Genomic DNA, 21,346 nt, shown 5'->3' with positions numbered 1-21,346 from the left:
CCTACCGAAAAAAGAAACAGATTTCGCAGTCAGGTTCTTGAGATAATGCTAGAGACGGAAGTCACTGGGACTGTTGTCTCACACGTCAGATTGGCCGAGCGGTCTAAGGCGCCAGATTTAAGCTCTGGTTCCCGAAAGGGAGCGTGGGTTCGAACCCCACATCTGACAATGCATTTTAATCATTCAGAAACTAACCTACTCCATTCATGTTGTAGAACAAGTAAATTACGCAGAAACACGCCATGGAGGTTTTGCTAGGGAAGACAGTGGCAGCAGTGCTGGCTTCTCACGTCCCATAGGCTGAGCAGTCAAAAAGAAATAGCGGAACATACTTTTCCTGTGTCGAGTTTTAGCTCTTCTCACGGACGTTTCCGTGGTCGTTGTGTTGTGGCTCTGGGCTCGAAGCGACAGGCGAAAATGAGTCAACAGTGACACGTACGTGTTTCAATGAATGGCAGGGCCTTAATAAAGATAGATGAAACGGCGGTTGGGGTAGTGGAGTCCTGAAGCGGCCGTATTGCGCGGGCAATAAGCTCACCAAGTTAGAGTGTTATTATGCTAATAACGAGGGGGCTGTGGGTTCGATCCCACCAAGGGCTATTCCATTTTGTTTCCCTAAAAGGCAAATCCCAAGTGATCTGTACAAGGACTAAGGCGTCCGCCCGTCTGGCGACGTTCTCGCCAACTTGTATGCCACGCCAAAGACACGGGTCCATGCCCGATCACCGAAATTCGACAGCGTTGGGCGTGGTTAGTACTCAGGTGGGTGACCACCTAGGAAGTCCGCGAGCTATTGGTTTCTTCAGTTTTGCCTTTTTCCTTAGTTTTTGAGTCTGCTGCGCGGAAATCCTGCGGTCCAGCACGCTGACACCTCTCTTGCTTCTCGGTACGCACAGGGGCGAACCTGCGGCCACTGTCAAATGAAAGAGTCCGTTGTGTGTTTGTCGATTTGGCGTCTCCCAGTCGTTTCTAGCGCCAGTCCTCTACATATACGGCCATTTGCAAGCGTCAGCTTTCGCGTCAGCCGAGCAAAGTCGAGACAAGTCGACACATGAGGACACACGATGCTGTGAATCGTAATCCGCACTAGCCTTCGCGGAGCGAGACGAGGGGTGGAGGAAAACCATTCGTACCACAACTGTTCGGAAATTCGAAGATCAAGTAGCGTTGAACACACTCTCCTGAGTAAAGGAGACAACTTCCGTGTGGTGTCCGGGTTTCGAACCCGGATCAGCTACTTGGGAAGCAACCACGCTGACCGACACACCACCACTGCCTTCCCCTACAAGCTGTTTGCGCCGTGATGTGTCGCCTTCCCTCCTGGCGCCAGAGGACGAAGGCTATCTCGCTGTAGGCGCTCAACGCCGAGTGGAAGGCGAGCACATCTGAACCCGTTTTCCTGGTGCTGCTAGGGCGATATACTGTGACTAGGCGCAGAACTGACTTCCACTGAAGAAATCCGCCCTTTAATGCACATCAGGGCCAACACGAAATTTCTAATATGAAGTACTCACTGACGATCCAAAGACGTTTCAGTACGTATGCGTCGGTACCGCCGGGGCAGTGCCTAAGTATTGTAAAGTGAAGGTCGACAGTTCGATCCTCACACGAAGTATTTCGTTGGCTTCCCACGAGTACGTAATGCACAGCGTGGCTGTTGCTAGGAAACGGCCTTAGATGCCGTTTGCTAATATCTGCTTTCTTTTGCGTCAATGTGGAAATTATCCTATTACTAAATACAGTTGTGCTAGTTACAGTTCAAACTGGATACGACGGAAGAGCGCGGGATGCGTTTCCTACGCCACATCTGACATTGCGCCTTAAATATTGTAAGACTGACATAATTCCGTCCTACCGAAAAAAGAAACAGATTTCGCAGTCAGGTTCTTGAGATAATGCTAGAGACGGAAGTCACTGGGGCTGTTGTCTCACACGTCAGATTGGCCGAGCGGTCTAAGGCGCCAGATTTAAGCTCTGGTTCCCGAAAGGGAGCGTGGGTTCGAACCCCACATCTGACAATGCATTTTAATCATTCAGAAACTAACCTACTCCATTCATGTTGTAGAACAAGTAAATTACGCAGAAACACGCCATGGAGGTTTTGCTAGGGAAGACAGTGGCAGCAGTGCTGGCTTCTCACGTCCCATAGGCTGAGCAGTCAAAAAGAAATAGCGGAACATACTTTTCCTGTGTCGAGTTTTAGCTCTTCTCACGGACGTTTCCGTGGTCGTTGTGTTGTGGCTCTGGGCTCGAAGCGACAGGCGAAAATGAGTCAACAGTGACACGTACGTGTTTCAATGAATGGCAGGGCCTTAATAAAGATAGATGAAACGGCGGTTGGGGTAGTGGAGTCCTGAAGCGGCCGTATTGCGCGGGCAATAAGCTCACCAAGTTAGAGTGTTATTATGCTAATAACGAGGGGGCTGTGGGTTCGATCCCACCAAGGGCTATTCCATTTTGTTTCCCTAAAAGGCAAATCCCAAGTGATCTGTACAAGGACTAAGGCGTCCGCCCGTCTGGCGACGTTCTCGCCAACTTGTATGCCACGCCAAAGACACGGGTCCATGCCCGATCACCGAAATTCGACAGCGTTGGGCGTGGTTAGTACTCAGGTGGGTGACCACCTAGGAAGTCCGCGAGCTATTGGTTTCTTCAGTTTTGCCTTTTTCCTTAGTTTTTGAGTCTGCTGCGCGGAAATCCTGCGGTCCAGCACGCTGACACCTCTCTTGCTTCTCGGTACGCACAGGGGCGAACCTGCGGCCACTGTCAAATGAAAGAGTCCGTTGTGTGTTTGTCGATTTGGCGTCTCCCAGTCGTTTCTAGCGCCAGTCCTCTACATATACGGCCATTTGCAAGCGTCAGCTTTCGCGTCAGCCGAGCAAAGTCGAGACAAGTCGACACATGAGGACACACGATGCTGTGAATCGTAATCCGCACTAGCCTTCGCGGAGCGAGACGAGGGGTGGAGGAAAACCATTCGTACCACAACTGTTCGGAAATTCGAAGATCAAGTAGCGTTGAACACACTCTCCTGAGTAAAGGAGACAACTTCCGTGTGGTGTCCGGGTTTCGAACCCGGATCAGCTACTTGGGAAGCAACCACGCTGACCGACACACCACCACTGCCTTCCCCTACAAGCTGTTTGCGCCGTGATGTGTCGCCTTCCCTCCTGGCGCCAGAGGACGAAGGCTATCTCGCTGTAGGCGCTCAACGCCGAGTGGAAGGCGAGCACATCTGAACCCGTTTTCCTGGTGCTGCTAGGGCGATATACTGTGACTAGGCGCAGAACTGACTTCCACTGAAGAAATCCGCCCTTTAATGCACATCAGGGCCAACACGAAATTTCTAATATGAAGTACTCACTGACGATCCAAAGACGTTTCAGTACGTATGCGTCGGTACCGCCGGGGCAGTGCCTAAGTATTGTAAAGTGAAGGTCGACAGTTCGATCCTCACACGAAGTATTTCGTTGGCTTCCCACGAGTACGTAATGCACAGCGTGGCTGTTGCTAGGAAACGGCCTTAGATGCCGTTTGCTAATATCTGCTTTCTTTTGCGTCAATGTGGAAATTATCCTATTACTAAATACAGTTGTGCTAGTTACAGTTCAAACTGGATACGACGGAAGATCGCGGGATGCGTTTCCTACGCCACATCTGACATTGCGCCTTAAATATTGTAAGACTGACATAATTCCGTCCTACCGAAAAAAGAAACAGATTTCGCAGTCAGGTTCTTGAGATAATGCTAGAGACGGAAGTCACTGGGGCTGTTGTCTCACACGTCAGATTGGCCGAGCGGTCTAAGGCGCCAGATTTAAGCTCTGGTTCCCGAAAGGGAGCGTGGGTTCGAACCCCACATCTGACAATGCATTTTAATCATTCAGAAACTAACCTACTCCATTCATGTTGTAGAACAAGTAAATTACGCAGAAACACGCCATGGAGGTTTTGCTAGGGAAGACAGTGGCAGCAGTGCTGGCTTCTCACGTCCCATAGGCTGAGCAGTCAAAAAGAAATAGCGGAACATACTTTTCCTGTGTCGAGTTTTAGCTCTTCTCACGGACGTTTCCGTGGTCGTTGTGTTGTGGCTCTGGGCTCGAAGCGACAGGCGAAAATGAGTCAACAGTGACACGTACGTGTTTCAATGAATGGCAGGGCCTTAATAAAGATAGATGAAACGGCGGTTGGGGTAGTGGAGTCCTGAAGCGGCCGTATTGCGCGGGCAATAAGCTCACCAAGTTAGAGTGTTATTATGCTAATAACGAGGGGGCTGTGGGTTCGATCCCACCAAGGGCTATTCCATTTTGTTTCCCTAAAAGGCAAATCCCAAGTGATCTGTACAAGGACTAAGGCGTCCGCCCGTCTGGCGACGTTCTCGCCAACTTGTATGCCACGCCAAAGACACGGGTCCATGCCCGATCACCGAAATTCGACAGCGTTGGGCGTGGTTAGTACTCAGGTGGGTGACCACCTAGGAAGTCCGCGAGCTATTGGTTTCTTCAGTTTTGCCTTTTTCCTTAGTTTTTGAGTCTGCTGCGCGGAAATCCTGCGGTCCAGCACGCTGACACCTCTCTTGCTTCTCGGTACGCACAGGGGCGAACCTGCGGCCACTGTCAAATGAAAGAGTCCGTTGTGTGTTTGTCGATTTGGCGTCTCCCAGTCGTTTCTAGCGCCAGTCCTCTACATATACGGCCATTTGCAAGCGTCAGCTTTCGCGTCAGCCGAGCAAAGTCGAGACAAGTCGACACATGAGGACACACGATGCTGTGAATCGTAATCCGCACTAGCCTTCGCGGAGCGAGACGAGGGGTGGAGGAAAACCATTCGTACCACAACTGTTCGGAAATTCGAAGATCAAGTAGCGTTGAACACACTCTCCTGAGTAAAGGAGACAACTTCCGTGTGGTGTCCGGGTTTCGAACCCGGATCAGCTACTTGGGAAGCAACCACGCTGACCGACACACCACCACTGCCTTCCCCTACAAGCTGTTTGCGCCGTGATGTGTCGCCTTCCCTCCTGGCGCCAGAGGACGAAGGCTATCTCGCTGTAGGCGCTCAACGCCGAGTGGAAGGCGAGCACATCTGAACCCGTTTTCCTGGTGCTGCTAGGGCGATATACTGTGACTAGGCGCAGAACTGACTTCCACTGAAGAAATCCGCCCTTTAATGCACATCAGGGCCAACACGAAATTTCTAATATGAAGTACTCACTGACGATCCAAAGACGTTTCAGTACGTATGCGTCGGTACCGCCGGGGCAGTGCCTAAGTATTGTAAAGTGAAGGTCGACAGTTCGATCCTCACACGAAGTATTTCGTTGGCTTCCCACGAGTACGTAATGCACAGCGTGGCTGTTGCTAGGAAACGGCCTTAGATGCCGTTTGCTAATATCTGCTTTCTTTTGCGTCAATGTGGAAATTATCCTATTACTAAATACAGTTGTGCTAGTTACAGTTCAAACTGGATACGACGGAAGATCGCGGGATGCGTTTCCTACGCCACATCTGACATTGCGCCTTAAATATTGTAAGACTGACATAATTCCGTCCTACCGAAAAAAGAAACAGATTTCGCAGTCAGGTTCTTGAGATAATGCTAGAGACGGAAGTCACTGGGGCTGTTGTCTCACACGTCAGATTGGCCGAGCGGTCTAAGGCGCCAGATTTAAGCTCTGGTTCCCGAAAGGGAGCGTGGGTTCGAACCCCACATCTGACAATGCATTTTAATCATTCAGAAACTAACCTACTCCATTCATGTTGTAGAACAAGTAAATTACGCAGAAACACGCCATGGAGGTTTTGCTAGGGAAGACAGTGGCAGCAGTGCTGGCTTCTCACGTCCCATAGGCTGAGCAGTCAAAAAGAAATAGCGGAACATACTTTTCCTGTGTCGAGTTTTAGCTCTTCTCACGGACGTTTCCGTGGTCGTTGTGTTGTGGCTCTGGGCTCGAAGCGACAGGCGAAAATGAGTCAACAGTGACACGTACGTGTTTCAATGAATGGCAGGGCCTTAATAAAGATAGATGAAACGGCGGTTGGGGTAGTGGAGTCCTGAAGCGGCCGTATTGCGCGGGCAATAAGCTCACCAAGTTAGAGTGTTATTATGCTAATAACGAGGGGGCTGTGGGTTCGATCCCACCAAGGGCTATTCCATTTTGTTTCCCTAAAAGGCAAATCCCAAGTGATCTGTACAAGGACTAAGGCGTCCGCCCGTCTGGCGACGTTCTCGCCAACTTGTATGCCACGCCAAAGACACGGGTCCATGCCCGATCACCGAAATTCGACAGCGTTGGGCGTGGTTAGTACTCAGGTGGGTGACCACCTAGGAAGTCCGCGAGCTATTGGTTTCTTCAGTTTTGCCTTTTTCCTTAGTTTTTGAGTCTGCTGCGCGGAAATCCTGCGGTCCAGCACGCTGACACCTCTCTTGCTTCTCGGTACGCACAGGGGCGAACCTGCGGCCACTGTCAAATGAAAGAGTCCGTTGTGTGTTTGTCGATTTGGCGTCTCCCAGTCGTTTCTAGCGCCAGTCCTCTACATATACGGCCATTTGCAAGCGTCAGCTTTCGCGTCAGCCGAGCAAAGTCGAGACAAGTCGACACATGAGGACACACGATGCTGTGAATCGTAATCCGCACTAGCCTTCGCGGAGCGAGACGAGGGGTGGAGGAAAACCATTCGTACCACAACTGTTCGGAAATTCGAAGATCAAGTAGCGTTGAACACACTCTCCTGAGTAAAGGAGACAACTTCCGTGTGGTGTCCGGGTTTCGAACCCGGATCAGCTACTTGGGAAGCAACCACGCTGACCGACACACCACCACTGCCTTCCCCTACAAGCTGTTTGCGCCGTGATGTGTCGCCTTCCCTCCTGGCGCCAGAGGACGAAGGCTATCTCGCTGTAGGCGCTCAACGCCGAGTGGAAGGCGAGCACATCTGAACCCGTTTTCCTGGTGCTGCTAGGGCGATATACTGTGACTAGGCGCAGAACTGACTTCCACTGAAGAAATCCGCCCTTTAATGCACATCAGGGCCAACACGAAATTTCTAATATGAAGTACTCACTGACGATCCAAAGACGTTTCAGTACGTATGCGTCGGTACCGCCGGGGCAGTGCCTAAGTATTGTAAAGTGAAGGTCGACAGTTCGATCCTCACACGAAGTATTTCGTTGGCTTCCCACGAGTACGTAATGCACAGCGTGGCTGTTGCTAGGAAACGGCCTTAGATGCCGTTTGCTAATATCTGCTTTCTTTTGCGTCAATGTGGAAATTATCCTATTACTAAATACAGTTGTGCTAGTTACAGTTCAAACTGGATACGACGGAAGAGCGCGGGATGCGTTTCCTACGCCACATCTGACATTGCGCCTTAAATATTGTAAGACTGACATAATTCCGTCCTACCGAAAAAAGAAACAGATTTCGCAGTCAGGTTCTTGAGATAATGCTAGAGACGGAAGTCACTGGGACTGTTGTCTCACACGTCAGATTGGCCGAGCGGTCTAAGGCGCCAGATTTAAGCTCTGGTTCCCGAAAGGGAGCGTGGGTTCGAACCCCACATCTGACAATGCATTTTAATCATTCAGAAACTAACCTACTCCATTCATGTTGTAGAACAAGTAAATTACGCAGAAACACGCCATGGAGGTTTTGCTAGGGAAGACAGTGGCAGCAGTGCTGGCGTCTCACGTCCCATAGGCTGAGCAGTCAAAAAGAAATAGCGGAACATACTTTTCCTGTGTCGAGTTTTAGCTCTTCTCACGGACGTTTCCGTGGTCGTTGTGTTGTGGCTCTGGGCTCGAAGCGACAGGCGAAAATGAGTCAACAGTGACACGTACGTGTTTCAATGAATGGCAGGGCCTTAATAAAGATAGATGAAACGGCGGTTGGGGTAGTGGAGTCCTGAAGCGGCCGTATTGCGCGGGCAATAAGCTCACCAAGTTAGAGTGTTATTATGCTAATAACGAGGGGGCTGTGGGTTCGATCCCACCAAGGGCTATTCCATTTTGTTTCCCTAAAAGGCAAATCCCAAGTGATCTGTACAAGGACTAAGGCGTCCGCCCGTCTGGCGACGTTCTCGCCAACTTGTATGCCACGCCAAAGACACGGGTCCATGCCCGATCACCGAAATTCGACAGCGTTGGGCGTGGTTAGTACTCAGGTGGGTGACCACCTAGGAAGTCCGCGAGCTATTGGTTTCTTCAGTTTTGCCTTTTTCCTTAGTTTTTGAGTCTGCTGCGCGGAAATCCTGCGGTCCAGCACGCTGACACCTCTCTTGCTTCTCGGTACGCACAGGGGCGAACCTGCGGCCACTGTCAAATGAAAGAGTCCGTTGTGTGTTTGTCGATTTGGCGTCTCCCAGTCGTTTCTAGCGCCAGTCCTCTACATATACGGCCATTTGCAAGCGTCAGCTTTCGCGTCAGCCGAGCAAAGTCGAGACAAGTCGACACATGAGGACACACGATGCTGTGAATCGTAATCCGCACTAGCCTTCGCGGAGCGAGACGAGGGGTGGAGGAAAACCATTCGTACCACAACTGTTCGGAAATTCGAAGATCAAGTAGCGTTGAACACACTCTCCTGAGTAAAGGAGACAACTTCCGTGTGGTGTCCGGGTTTCGAACCCGGATCAGCTACTTGGGAAGCAACCACGCTGACCGACACACCACCACTGCCTTCCCCTACAAGCTGTTTGCGCCGTGATGTGTCGCCTTCCCTCCTGGCGCCAGAGGACGAAGGCTATCTCGCTGTAGGCGCTCAACGCCGAGTGGAAGGCGAGCACATCTGAACCCGTTTTCCTGGTGCTGCTAGGGCGATATACTGTGACTAGGCGCAGAACTGACTTCCACTGAAGAAATCCGCCCTTTAATGCACATCAGGGCCAACACGAAATTTCTAATATGAAGTACTCACTGACGATCCAAAGACGTTTCAGTACGTATGCGTCGGTACCGCCGGGGCAGTGCCTAAGTATTGTAAAGTGAAGGTCGACAGTTCGATCCTCACACGAAGTATTTCGTTGGCTTCCCACGAGTACGTAATGCACAGCGTGGCTGTTGCTAGGAAACGGCCTTAGATGCCGTTTGCTAATATCTGCTTTCTTTTGCGTCAATGTGGAAATTATCCTATTACTAAATACAGTTGTGCTAGTTACAGTTCAAACTGGATACGACGGAAGAGCGCGGGATGCGTTTCCTACGCCACATCTGACATTGCGCCTTAAATATTGTAAGACTGACATAATTCCGTCCTACCGAAAAAAGAAACAGATTTCGCAGTCAGGTTCTTGAGATAATGCTAGAGACGGAAGTCACTGGGGCTGTTGTCTCACACGTCAGATTGGCCGAGCGGTCTAAGGCGCCAGATTTAAGCTCTGGTTCCCGAAAGGGAGCGTGGGTTCGAACCCCACATCTGACAATGCATTTTAATCATTCAGAAACTAACCTACTCCATTCATGTTGTAGAACAAGTAAATTACGCAGAAACACGCCATGGAGGTTTTGCTAGGGAAGACAGTGGCAGCAGTGCTGGCTTCTCACGTCCCATAGGCTGAGCAGTCAAAAAGAAATAGCGGAACATACTTTTCCTGTGTCGAGTTTTAGCTCTTCTCACGGACGTTTCCGTGGTCGTTGTGTTGTGGCTCTGGGCTCGAAGCGACAGGCGAAAATGAGTCAACAGTGACACGTACGTGTTTCAATGAATGGCAGGGCCTTAATAAAGATAGATGAAACGGCGGTTGGGGTAGTGGAGTCCTGAAGCGGCCGTATTGCGCGGGCAATAAGCTCACCAAGTTAGAGTGTTATTATGCTAATAACGAGGGGGCTGTGGGTTCGATCCCACCAAGGGCTATTCCATTTTGTTTCCCTAAAAGGCAAATCCCAAGTGATCTGTACAAGGACTAAGGCGTCCGCCCGTCTGGCGACGTTCTCGCCAACTTGTATGCCACGCCAAAGACACGGGTCCATGCCCGATCACCGAAATTCGACAGCGTTGGGCGTGGTTAGTACTCAGGTGGGTGACCACCTAGGAAGTCCGCGAGCTATTGGTTTCTTCAGTTTTGCCTTTTTCCTTAGTTTTTGAGTCTGCTGCGCGGAAATCCTGCGGTCCAGCACGCTGACACCTCTCTTGCTTCTCGGTACGCACAGGGGCGAACCTGCGGCCACTGTCAAATGAAAGAGTCCGTTGTGTGTTTGTCGATTTGGCGTCTCCCAGTCGTTTCTAGCGCCAGTCCTCTACATATACGGCCATTTGCAAGCGTCAGCTTTCGCGTCAGCCGAGCAAAGTCGAGACAAGTCGACACATGAGGACACACGATGCTGTGAATCGTAATCCGCACTAGCCTTCGCGGAGCGAGACGAGGGGTGGAGGAAAACCATTCGTACCACAACTGTTCGGAAATTCGAAGATCAAGTAGCGTTGAACACACTCTCCTGAGTAAAGGAGACAACTTCCGTGTGGTGTCCGGGTTTCGAACCCGGATCAGCTACTTGGGAAGCAACCACGCTGACCGACACACCACCACTGCCTTCCCCTACAAGCTGTTTGCGCCGTGATGTGTCGCCTTCCCTCCTGGCGCCAGAGGACGAAGGCTATCTCGCTGTAGGCGCTCAACGCCGAGTGGAAGGCGAGCACATCTGAACCCGTTTTCCTGGTGCTGCTAGGGCGATATACTGTGACTAGGCGCAGAACTGACTTCCACTGAAGAAATCCGCCCTTTAATGCACATCAGGGCCAACACGAAATTTCTAATATGAAGTACTCACTGACGATCCAAAGACGTTTCAGTACGTATGCGTCGGTACCGCCGGGGCAGTGCCTAAGTATTGTAAAGTGAAGGTCGACAGTTCGATCCTCACACGAAGTATTTCGTTGGCTTCCCACGAGTACGTAATGCACAGCGTGGCTGTTGCTAGGAAACGGCCTTAGATGCCGTTTGCTAATATCTGCTTTCTTTTGCGTCAATGTGGAAATTATCCTATTACTAAATACAGTTGTGCTAGTTACAGTTCAAACTGGATACGACGGAAGAGCGCGGGATGCGTTTCCTACGCCACATCTGACATTGCGCCTTAAATATTGTAAGACTGACATAATTCCGTCCTACCGAAAAAAGAAACAGATTTCGCAGTCAGGTTCTTGAGATAATGCTAGAGACGGAAGTCACTGGGACTGTTGTCTCACACGTCAGATTGGCCGAGCGGTCTAAGGCGCCAGATTTAAGCTCTGGTTCCCGAAAGGGAGCGTGGGTTCGAACCCCACATCTGACAATGCATTTTAATCATTCAGAAACTAACCTACTCCATTCATGTTGTAGAACAAGTAAATTACGCAGAAACACGCCATGGAGGTTTTGCTAGGGAAGACAGTGGCAGCAGTGCTGGCGTCTCACGTCCCATAGGCTGAGCAGTCAAAAAGAAATAGCGGAACATACTTTTCCTGTGTCGAGTTTTAGCTCTTCTCACGGACGTTTCCGTGGTCGTTGTGTTGTGGCTCTGGGCTCGAAGCGACAGGCGAAAATGAGTCAACAGTGACACGTAAGTGTTTCAATGAATGGCAGGGCCTTAATAAAGATAGATGAAACGGCGGTTGGGGTAGTGGAGTCCTGAAGCGGCCGTATTGCGCGGGCAATAAGCTCACCAAGTTAGAGTGTTATTATGCTAATAACGAGGGGGCTGTGGGTTCGATCCCACCAAGGGCTATTCCATTTTGTTTCCCTAAAAGGCAAATCCCAAGTGATCTGTACAAGGACTAAGGCGTCCGCCCGTCTGGCGACGTTCTCGCCAACTTGTATGCCACGCCAAAGACACGGGTCCATGCCCGATCACCGAAATTCGACAGCGTTGGGCGTGGTTAGTACTCAGGTGGGTGACCACCTAGGAAGTCCGCGAGCTATTGGTTTCTTCAGTTTTGCCTTTTTCCTTAGTTTTTGAGTCTGCTGCGCGGAAATCCTGCGGTCCAGCACGCTGACACCTCTCTTGCTTCTCGGTACGCACAGGGGCGAACCTGCGGCCACTGTCAAATGAAAGAGTCCGTTGTGTGTTTGTCGATTTGGCGTCTCCCAGTCGTTTCTAGCGCCAGTCCTCTACATATACGGCCATTTGCAAGCGTCAGCTTTCGCGTCAGCCGAGCAAAGTCGAGACAAGTCGACACATGAGGACACACGATGCTGTGAATCGTAATCCGCACTAGCCTTCGCGGAGCGAGACGAGGGGTGGAGGAAAACCATTCGTACCACAACTGTTCGGAAATTCGAAGATCAAGTAGCGTTGAACACACTCTCCTGAGTAAAGGAGACAACTTCCGTGTGGTGTCCGGGTTTCGAACCCGGATCAGCTACTTGGGAAGCAACCACGCTGACCGACACACCACCACTGCCTTCCCCTACAAGCTGTTTGCGCCGTGATGTGTCGCCTTCCCTCCTGGCGCCAGAGGACGAAGGCTATCTCGCTGTAGGCGCTCAACGCCGAGTGGAAGGCGAGCACATCTGAACCCGTTTTCCTGGTGCTGCTAGGGCGATATACTGTGACTAGGCGCAGAACTGACTTCCACTGAAGAAATCCGCCCTTTAATGCACATCAGGGCCAACACGAAATTTCTAATATGAAGTACTCACTGACGATCCAAAGACGTTTCAGTACGTATGCGTCGGTACCGCCGGGGCAGTGCCTAAGTATTGTAAAGTGAAGGTCGACAGTTCGATCCTCACACGAAGTATTTCGTTGGCTTCCCACGAGTACGTAATGCACAGCGTGGCTGTTGCTAGGAAACGGCCTTAGATGCCGTTTGCTAATATCTGCTTTCTTTTGCGTCAATGTGGAAATTATCCTATTACTAAATACAGTTGTGCTAGTTACAGTTCAAACTGGATACGACGGAAGAGCGCGGGATGCGTTTCCTACGCCACATCTGACATTGCGCCTTAAATATTGTAAGACTGACATAATTCCGTCCTACCGAAAAAAGAAACAGATTTCGCAGTCAGGTTCTTGAGATAATGCTAGAGACGGAAGTCACTGGGGCTGTTGTCTCACACGTCAGATTGGCCGAGCGGTCTAAGGCGCCAGATTTAAGCTCTGGTTCCCGAAAGGGAGCGTGGGTTCGAACCCCACATCTGACAATGCATTTTAATCATTCAGAAACTAACCTACTCCATTCATGTTGTAGAACAAGTAAATTACGCAGAAACACGCCATGGAGGTTTTGCTAGGGAAGACAGTGGCAGCAGTGCTGGCTTCTCACGTCCCATAGGCTGAGCAGTCAAAAAGAAATAGCGGAACATACTTTTCCTGTGTCGAGTTTTAGCTCTTCTCACGGACGTTTCCGTGGTCGTTGTGTTGTGGCTCTGGGCTCGAAGCGACAGGCGAAAATGAGTCAACAGTGACACGTACGTGTTTCAATGAATGGCAGGGCCTTAATAAAGATAGATGAAACGGCGGTTGGGGTAGTGGAGTCCTGAAGCGGCCGTATTGCGCGGGCAATAAGCTCACCAAGTTAGAGTGTTATTATGCTAATAACGAGGGGGCTGTGGGTTCGATCCCACCAAGGGCTATTCCATTTTGTTTCCCTAAAAGGCAAATCCCAAGTGATCTGTACAAGGACTAAGGCGTCCGCCCGTCTGGCGACGTTCTCGCCAACTTGTATGCCACGCCAAAGACACGGGTCCATGCCCGATCACCGAAATTCGACAGCGTTGGGCGTGGTTAGTACTCAGGTGGGTGACCACCTAGGAAGTCCGCGAGCTATTGGTTTCTTCAGTTTTGCCTTTTTCCTTAGTTTTTGAGTCTGCTGCGCGGAAATCCTGCGGTCCAGCACGCTGACACCTCTCTTGCTTCTCGGTACGCACAGGGGCGAACCTGCGGCCACTGTCAAATGAAAGAGTCCGTTGTGTGTTTGTCGATTTGGCGTCTCCCAGTCGTTTCTAGCGCCAGTCCTCTACATATACGGCCATTTGCAAGCGTCAGCTTTCGCGTCAGCCGAGCAAAGTCGAGACAAGTCGACACATGAGGACACACGATGCTGTGAATCGTAATCCGCACTAGCCTTCGCGGAGCGAGACGAGGGGTGGAGGAAAACCATTCGTACCACAACTGTTCGGAAATTCGAAGATCAAGTAGCGTTGAACACACTCTCCTGAGTAAAGGAGACAACTTCCGTGTGGTGTCCGGGTTTCGCACCCGGATCAGCTACTTGGGAAGCAACCACGCTGACCGACACACCACCACTGCCTTCCCCTACAAGCTGTTTGCGCCGTGATGTGTCGCCTTCCCTCCTGGCGCCAGAGGACGAAGGCTATCTCGCTGTAGGCGCTCAACGCCGAGTGGAAGGCGAGCACATCTGAACCCGTTTTCCTGGTGCTGCTAGGGCGATATACTGTGACTAGGCGCAGAACTGACTTCCACTGAAGAAATCCGCCCTTTAATGCACATCAGGGCCAACACGAAATTTCTAATATGAAGTACTCACTGACGATCCAAAGACGTTTCAGTACGTATGCGTCGGTACCGCCGGGGCAGTGCCTAAGTATTGTAAAGTGAAGGTCGACAGTTCGATCCTCACACGAAGTATTTCGTTGGCTTCCCACGAGTACGTAATGCACAGCGTGGCTGTTGCTAGGAAACGGCCTTAGATGCCGTTTGCTAATATCTGCTTTCTTTTGCGTCAATGTGGAAATTATCCTATTACTAAATACAGTTGTGCTAGTTACAGTTCAAACTGGATACGACGGAAGAGCGCGGGATGCGTTTCCTACGCCACATCTGACATTGCGCCTTAAATATTGTAAGACTGACATAATTCCGTCCTACCGAAAAAAGAAACAGATTTCGCAGTCAGGTTCTTGAGATAATGCTAGAGACGGAAGTCACTGGGACTGTTGTCTCACACGTCAGATTGGCCGAGCGGTCTAAGGCGCCAGATTTAAGCTCTGGTTCCCGAAAGGGAGCGTGGGTTCGAACCCCACATCTGACAATGCATTTTAATCATTCAGAAACTAACCTACTCCATTCATGTTGTAGAACAAGTAAATTACGCAGAAACACGCCATGGAGGTTTTGCTAGGGAAGACAGTGGCAGCAGTGCTGGCTTCTCACGTCCCATAGGCTGAGCAGTCAAAAAGAAATAGCGGAACATACTTTTCCTGTGTCGAGTTTTAGCTCTTCTCACGGACGTTTCCGTGGTCGTTGTGTTGTGGCTCTGGGCTCGAAGCGACAGGCGAAAATGAGTCAACAGTGACACGTACGTGTTTCAATGAATGGCAGGGCCTTAATAAAGATAGATGAAACGGCGGTTGGGGTAGTGGAGTCCTGAAGCGGCCGTATTGCGCGGGCAATAAGCTCACCAAATTAGAGTGTTATTATGCTAATAACGAGGGGGCTGTGGGTTCGATCCCACCAAGGGCTATTCCATTTTGTTTCCCTAAAAGGCAAATCCCAAGTGATCTGTACAAGGACTAAGGCGTCCGCCCGTCTGGCGACGTTCTCGCCAACTTGTATGCCACGCCAAAGACACGGGTCCATGCCCGATCACCGAAATTCGACAGCGTTGGGCGTGGTTAGTACTCAGGTGGGTGACCACCTAGGAAGTCCGCGAGCTATTGGTTTCTTCAGTTTTGCCTTTTTCCTTAGTTTTTGAGTCTGCTGCGCGGAAATCCTGCGGTCCAGCACGCTGACACCTCTCTTGCTTCTCGGTACGCACAGGGGCGAACCTGCGGCCACTGTCAAATGAAAGAGTCCGTTGTGTGTTTGTCGATTTGGCGTCTCCCAGTCGTTTCTAGCGCCAGTCCTCTACATATACGGCCATTTGCAAGCGTCAGCTTTCGCGTCAGCCGAGCAAAGTCGAGACAAGTCGACACATGAGGACACACGATGCTGTGAATCGTAATCCGCACTAGCCTTCGCGGAGCGAGACGAGGGGTGGAGGAAAACCATTCGTACCACAACTGTTCGGAAATTCGAAGATCAAGTAGCGTTGAACACACTCTCCTGAGTAAAGGAGACAACTTCCGTGTGGTGTCCGGGTTTCGCACCCGGATCAGCTACTTGGGAAGCAACCACGCTGACCGACACACCACCACTGCCTTCCCCTACAAGCTGTTTGCGCCGTGATGTGTCGCCTTCCCTCCTGGCGCCAGAGGACGAAGGCTATCTCGCTGTAGGCGCTCAACGCCGAGTGGAAGGCGAGCACATCTGAACCCGTTTTCCTGGTGCTGCTAGGGCGATATACTGTGACTAGGCGCAGAACTGACTTCCACTGAAGAAATCCGCCCTTTAATGCACATCAGGGCCAACACGAAATTTCTAATATGAAGTACTCACTGACGATCCAAAGACGTTTCAGTACGTATGCGTCGGTACCGCCGGGGCAGTGCCTAAGTATTGTAAAGTGAAGGTCGACAGTTCGATCCTCACACGAAGTATTTCGTTGGCTTCCCACGAGTACGTAATGCACAGCGTGGCTGTTGCTAGGAAACGGCCTTAGATGCCGTTTGCTAATATCTGCTTTCTTTTGCGTCAATGTGGAAATTATCCTATTACTAAATACAGTTGTGCTAGTTACAGTTCAAACTGGATACGACGGAAGAGCGCGGGATGCGTTTCCTACGCCACATCTGACATTGCGCCTTAAATATTGTAAGACTGACATAATTCCGTCCTACCGAAAAAAGAAACAGATTTCGCAGTCAGGTTCTTGAGATAATGCTAGAGACGGAAGTCACTGGGACTGTTGTCTCACACGTCAGATTGGCCGAGCGGTCTAAGGCGCCAGATTTAAGCTCTGGTTCCCGAAAGGGAGCGTGGGTTCGAACCCCACATCTGACAATGCATTTTAATCATTCAGAAACTAACCTACTCCATTCATGTTGTAGAACAAGTAAATTACGCAGAAACACGCCATGGAGGTTTTGCTAGGGAAGACAGTGGCAGCAGTGCTGGCGTCTCACGTCCCATAGGCTGAGCAGTCAAAAAGAAATAGCGGAACATACTTTTCCTGTGTCGAGTTTTAGCTCTTCTCACGGACGTTTCCGTGGTCGTTGTGTTGTGGCTCTGGGCTCGAAGCGACAGGCGAAAATGAGTCAACAGTGACACGTAAGTGTTTCAATGAATGGCAGGGCCTTAATAAAGATAGATGAAACGGCGGTTGGGGTAGTGGAGTCCTGAAGCGGCCGTATTGCGCGGGCAATAAGCTCACCAAGTTAGAGTGTTATTATGCTAATAACGAGGGGGCTGTGGGTTCGATCCCACCAAGGGCTATTCCATTTTGTTTCCCTAAAAGGCAAATCCCAAGTGATCTGTACAAGGACTAAGGCGTCCGCCCGTCTGGCGACGTTCTCGCCAACTTGTATGCCACGCCAAAGACACGGGTCCATGCCCGATCACCGAAATTCGACAGCGTTGGGCGTGGTTAGTACTCAGGTGGGTGACCACCTAGGAAGTCCGCGAGCTATTGGTTTCTTCAGTTTTGCCTTTTTCCTTAGTTTTTGAGTCTGCTGCGCGGAAATCCTGCGGTCCAGCACGCTGACACCTCTCTTGCTTCTCGGTACGCACAGGGGCGAACCTGCGGCCACTGTCAAATGAAAGAGTCCGTTGTGTGTTTGTCGATTTGGCGTCTCCCAGTCGTTTCTAGCGCCAGTCCTCTACATATACGGCCATTTGCAAGCGTCAGCTTTCGCGTCAGCCGAGCAAAGTCGAGACAAGTCGACACATGAGGACACACGATGCTGTGAATCGTAATCCGCACTAGCCTTCGCGGAGCGAGACGAGGGGTGGAGGAAAACCATTCGTACCACAACTGTTCGGAAATTCGAAGATCAAGTAGCGTTGAACACACTCTCCTGAGTAAAGGAGACAACTTCCGTGTGGTGTCCGGGTTTCGAACCCGGATCAGCTACTTGGGAAGCAACCACGCTGACCGACACACCACCACTGCCTTCCCCTACAAGCTGTTTGCGCCGTGATGTGTCGCCTTCCCTCCTGGCGCCAGAGGACGAAGGCTATCTCGCTGTAGGCGCTCAACGCCGAGTGGAAGGCGAGCACATCTGAACCCGTTTTCCTGGTGCTGCTAGGGCGATATACTGTGACTAGGCGCAGAACTGACTTCCACTGAAGAAATCCGCCCTTTAATGCACATCAGGGCCAACACGAAATTTCTAATATGAAGTACTCACTGACGATCCAAAGACGTTTCAGTACGTATGCGTCGGTACCGCCGGGGCAGTGCCTAAGTATTGTAAAGTGAAGGTCGACAGTTCGATCCTCACACGAAGTATTTCGTTGGCTTCCCACGAGTACGTAATGCACAGCGTGGCTGTTGCTAGGAAACGGCCTTAGATGCCGTTTGCTAATATCTGCTTTCTTTTGCGTCAATGTGGAAATTATCCTATTACTAAATACAGTTGTGCTAGTTACAGTTCAAACTGGATACGACGGAAGAGCGCGGGATGCGTTTCCTACGCCACATCTGACATTGCGCCTTAAATATTGTAAGACTGACATAATTCCGTCCTACCGAAAAAAGAAACAGATTTCGCAGTCAGGTTCTTGAGATAATGCTAGAGACGGAAGTCACTGGGGCTGTTGTCTCACACGTCAGATTGGCCGAGCGGTCTAAGGCGCCAGATTTAAGCTCTGGTTCCCGAAAGGGAGCGTGGGTTCGAACCCCACATCTGACAATGCATTTTAATCATTCAGAAACTAACCTACTCCATTCATGTTGTAGAACAAGTAAATTACGCAGAAACACGCCATGGAGGTTTTGCTAGGGAAGACAGTGGCAGCAGTGCTGGCTTCTCACGTCCCATAGGCTGAGCAGTCAAAAAGAAATAGCGGAACATACTTTTCCTGTGTCGAGTTTTAGCTCTTCTCACGGACGTTTCCGTGGTCGTTGTGTTGTGGCTCTGGGCTCGAAGCGACAGGCGAAAATGAGTCAACAGTGACACGTACGTGTTTCAATGAATGGCAGGGCCTTAATAAAGATAGATGAAACGGCGGTTGGGGTAGTGGAGTCCTGAAGCGGCCGTATTGCGCGGGCAATAAGCTCACCAAGTTAGAGTGTTATTATGCTAATAACGAGGGGGCTGTGGGTTCGATCCCACCAAGGGCTATTCCATTTTGTTTCCCTAAAAGGCAAATCCCAAGTGATCTGTACAAGGACTAAGGCGTCCGCCCGTCTGGCGACGTTCTCGCCAACTTGTATGCCACGCCAAAGACACGGGTCCATGCCCGATCACCGAAATTCGACAGCGTTGGGCGTGGTTAGTACTCAGGTGGGTGACCACCTAGGAAGTCCGCGAGCTATTGGTTTCTTCAGTTTTGCCTTTTTCCTTAGTTTTTGAGTCTGCTGCGCGGAAATCCTGCGGTCCAGCACGCTGACACCTCTCTTGCTTCTCGGTACGCACAGGGGCGAACCTGCGGCCACTGTCAAATGAAAGAGTCCGTTGTGTGTTTGTCGATTTGGCGTCTCCCAGTCGTTTCTAGCGCCAGTCCTCTACATATACGGCCATTTGCAAGCGTCAGCTTTCGCGTCAGCCGAGCAAAGTCGAGACAAGTCGACACATGAGGACACACGATGCTGTGAATCGTAATCCGCACTAGCCTTCGCGGAGCGAGACGAGGGGTGGAGGAAAACCATTCGTACCACAACTGTTCGGAAATTCGAAGATCAAGTAGCGTTGAACACACTCTCCTGAGTAAAGGAGACAACTTCCGTGTGGTGTCCGGGTTTCGCACCCGGATCAGCTACTTGGGAAGCAACCACGCTGACCGACACACCACCACTGCCTTCCCCTACAAGCTGTTTGCGCCGTGATGTGTCGCCTTCCCTCCTGGCGCCAGAGGACGAAGGCTATCTCGCTGTAGGCGCTCAACGCCGAGTGGAAGGCGAGCACATCTGAACCCGTTTTCCTGGTGCTGCTAGGGCGATATACTGTGACTAGGCGCAGAACTGACTTCCACTGAAGAAATCCGCCCTTTAATGCACATCAGGGCCAACACGAAATTTCTAATATGAAGTACTCACTGACGATCCAAAGACGTTTCAGTACGTATGCGTCGGTACCGCCGGGGCAGTGCCTAAGTATTGTAAAGTGAAGGTCGACAGTTCGATCCTCACACGAAGTATTTCGTTGGCTTCCCACGAGTACGTAATGCACAGCGTGGCTGTTGCTAGGAAACGGCCTTAGATGCCGTTTGCTAATATCTGCTTTCTTTTGCGTCAATGTGGAAATTATCCTATTACTAAATACAGTTGTGCTAGTTACAGTTCAAACTGGATACGACGGAAGAGCGCGGGATGCGTTTCCTACGCCACATCTGACATTGCGCCTTAAATATTGTAAGACTGACATAATTCCGTCCTACCGAAAAAAGAAACAGATTTCGCAGTCAGGTTCTTGAGATAATGCTAGAGACGGAAGTCACTGGGACTGTTGTCTCACACGTCAGATTGGCCGAGCGGTCTAAGGCGCCAGATTTAAGCTCTGGTTCCCGAAAGGGAGCGTGGGTTCGAACCCCACATCTGACAATGCATTTTAATCATTCAGAAACTAACCTACTCCATTCATGTTGTAGAACAAGTAAATTACGCAGAAACACGCCATGGAGGTTTTGCTAGGGAAGACAGTGGCAGCAGTGCTGGCTTCTCACGTCCCATAGGCTGAGCAGTCAAAAAGAAATAGCGGAACATACTTTTCCTGTGTCGAGTTTTAGCTCTTCTCACGGACGTTTCCGTGGTCGTTGTGTTGTGGCTCTGGGCTCGAAGCGACAGGCGAAAATGAGTCAACAGTGACACGTACGTGTTTCAATGAATGGCAGGGCCTTAATAAAGATAGATGAAACGGCGGTTGGGGTAGTGGAGTCCTGAAGCGGCCGTATTGCGCGGGCAATAAGCTCACCAAATTAGAGTGTTATTATGCTAATAACGAGGGGGCTGTGGGTTCGATCCCACCAAGGGCTATTCCATTTTGTTTCCCTAAAAGGCAAATCCCAAGTGATCTGTACAAGGACTAAGGCGTCCGCCCGTCTGGCGACGTTCTCGCCAACTTGTATGCCACGCCAAAGACACGGGTCCATGCCCGATCACCGAAATTCGACAGCGTTGGGCGTGGTTAGTACTCAGGTGGGTGACCACCTAGGAAGTCCGCGAGCTATTGGTTTCTTCAGTTTTGCCTTTTTCCTTAGTTTTTGAGTCTGCTGCGCGGAAATCCTGCGGTCCAGCACGCTGACACCTCTCTTGCTTCTCGGTACGCACAGGGGCGAACCTGCGGCCACTGTCAAATGAAAGAGTCCGTTGTGTGTTTGTCGATTTGGCGTCTCCCAGTCGTTTCTAGCGCCAGTCCTCTACATATACGGC

General features: G+C 50.7%; 12 non-coding genes across 12 annotated transcripts; all 12 read left to right on the top strand.

Moving 5' to 3' along the window:
- The first annotated feature begins 84 nt into the window (after window positions 1–84).
- On the top strand, window positions 85–168 carry Trnal-uaa (transfer RNA leucine (anticodon UAA)). Its single transcript has one exon. It is a non-coding gene; the product is annotated as a tRNA-Leu (tRNA).
- Window positions 169–1,934: 1,766 nt separating this feature from the next.
- On the top strand, window positions 1,935–2,018 carry Trnal-uaa (transfer RNA leucine (anticodon UAA)). Its single transcript has one exon. It is a non-coding gene; the product is annotated as a tRNA-Leu (tRNA).
- A 1,766-nt stretch (window positions 2,019–3,784) lies between these two features.
- Window positions 3,785–3,868, top strand: Trnal-uaa (transfer RNA leucine (anticodon UAA)). Its single transcript has one exon. It is a non-coding gene; the product is annotated as a tRNA-Leu (tRNA).
- Window positions 3,869–5,634: 1,766 nt separating this feature from the next.
- Window positions 5,635–5,718, top strand: Trnal-uaa (transfer RNA leucine (anticodon UAA)). The gene has a single exon. It is a non-coding gene; the product is annotated as a tRNA-Leu (tRNA).
- Window positions 5,719–7,484: 1,766 nt separating this feature from the next.
- On the top strand, window positions 7,485–7,568 carry Trnal-uaa (transfer RNA leucine (anticodon UAA)). Its single transcript has one exon. It is a non-coding gene; the product is annotated as a tRNA-Leu (tRNA).
- A 1,766-nt stretch (window positions 7,569–9,334) lies between these two features.
- Window positions 9,335–9,418, top strand: Trnal-uaa (transfer RNA leucine (anticodon UAA)). Its single transcript has one exon. It is a non-coding gene; the product is annotated as a tRNA-Leu (tRNA).
- A 1,766-nt stretch (window positions 9,419–11,184) lies between these two features.
- Trnal-uaa (transfer RNA leucine (anticodon UAA)) lies at window positions 11,185–11,268 on the top strand. The gene has a single exon. It is a non-coding gene; the product is annotated as a tRNA-Leu (tRNA).
- Window positions 11,269–13,034: 1,766 nt separating this feature from the next.
- Trnal-uaa (transfer RNA leucine (anticodon UAA)) lies at window positions 13,035–13,118 on the top strand. The gene has a single exon. It is a non-coding gene; the product is annotated as a tRNA-Leu (tRNA).
- A 1,766-nt stretch (window positions 13,119–14,884) lies between these two features.
- Trnal-uaa (transfer RNA leucine (anticodon UAA)) lies at window positions 14,885–14,968 on the top strand. Its single transcript has one exon. It is a non-coding gene; the product is annotated as a tRNA-Leu (tRNA).
- Window positions 14,969–16,734: 1,766 nt separating this feature from the next.
- Window positions 16,735–16,818, top strand: Trnal-uaa (transfer RNA leucine (anticodon UAA)). Its single transcript has one exon. It is a non-coding gene; the product is annotated as a tRNA-Leu (tRNA).
- A 1,766-nt stretch (window positions 16,819–18,584) lies between these two features.
- On the top strand, window positions 18,585–18,668 carry Trnal-uaa (transfer RNA leucine (anticodon UAA)). Its single transcript has one exon. It is a non-coding gene; the product is annotated as a tRNA-Leu (tRNA).
- Window positions 18,669–20,434: 1,766 nt separating this feature from the next.
- Trnal-uaa (transfer RNA leucine (anticodon UAA)) lies at window positions 20,435–20,518 on the top strand. The gene has a single exon. It is a non-coding gene; the product is annotated as a tRNA-Leu (tRNA).
- The last annotated feature ends 828 nt before the right edge of the window (window positions 20,519–21,346 follow it).

The sequence above is a fragment of the Schistocerca gregaria genome, chromosome 7 (assembly GCF_023897955.1).
Source record: "Schistocerca gregaria isolate iqSchGreg1 chromosome 7, iqSchGreg1.2, whole genome shotgun sequence".
Lineage (NCBI taxonomy): Eukaryota > Metazoa > Arthropoda > Insecta > Orthoptera > Acrididae > Schistocerca > Schistocerca gregaria.
The sequence above is the reverse complement of the archived record's forward strand: the minus strand, read 5'-3'. Positions and strand labels throughout refer to the sequence as shown.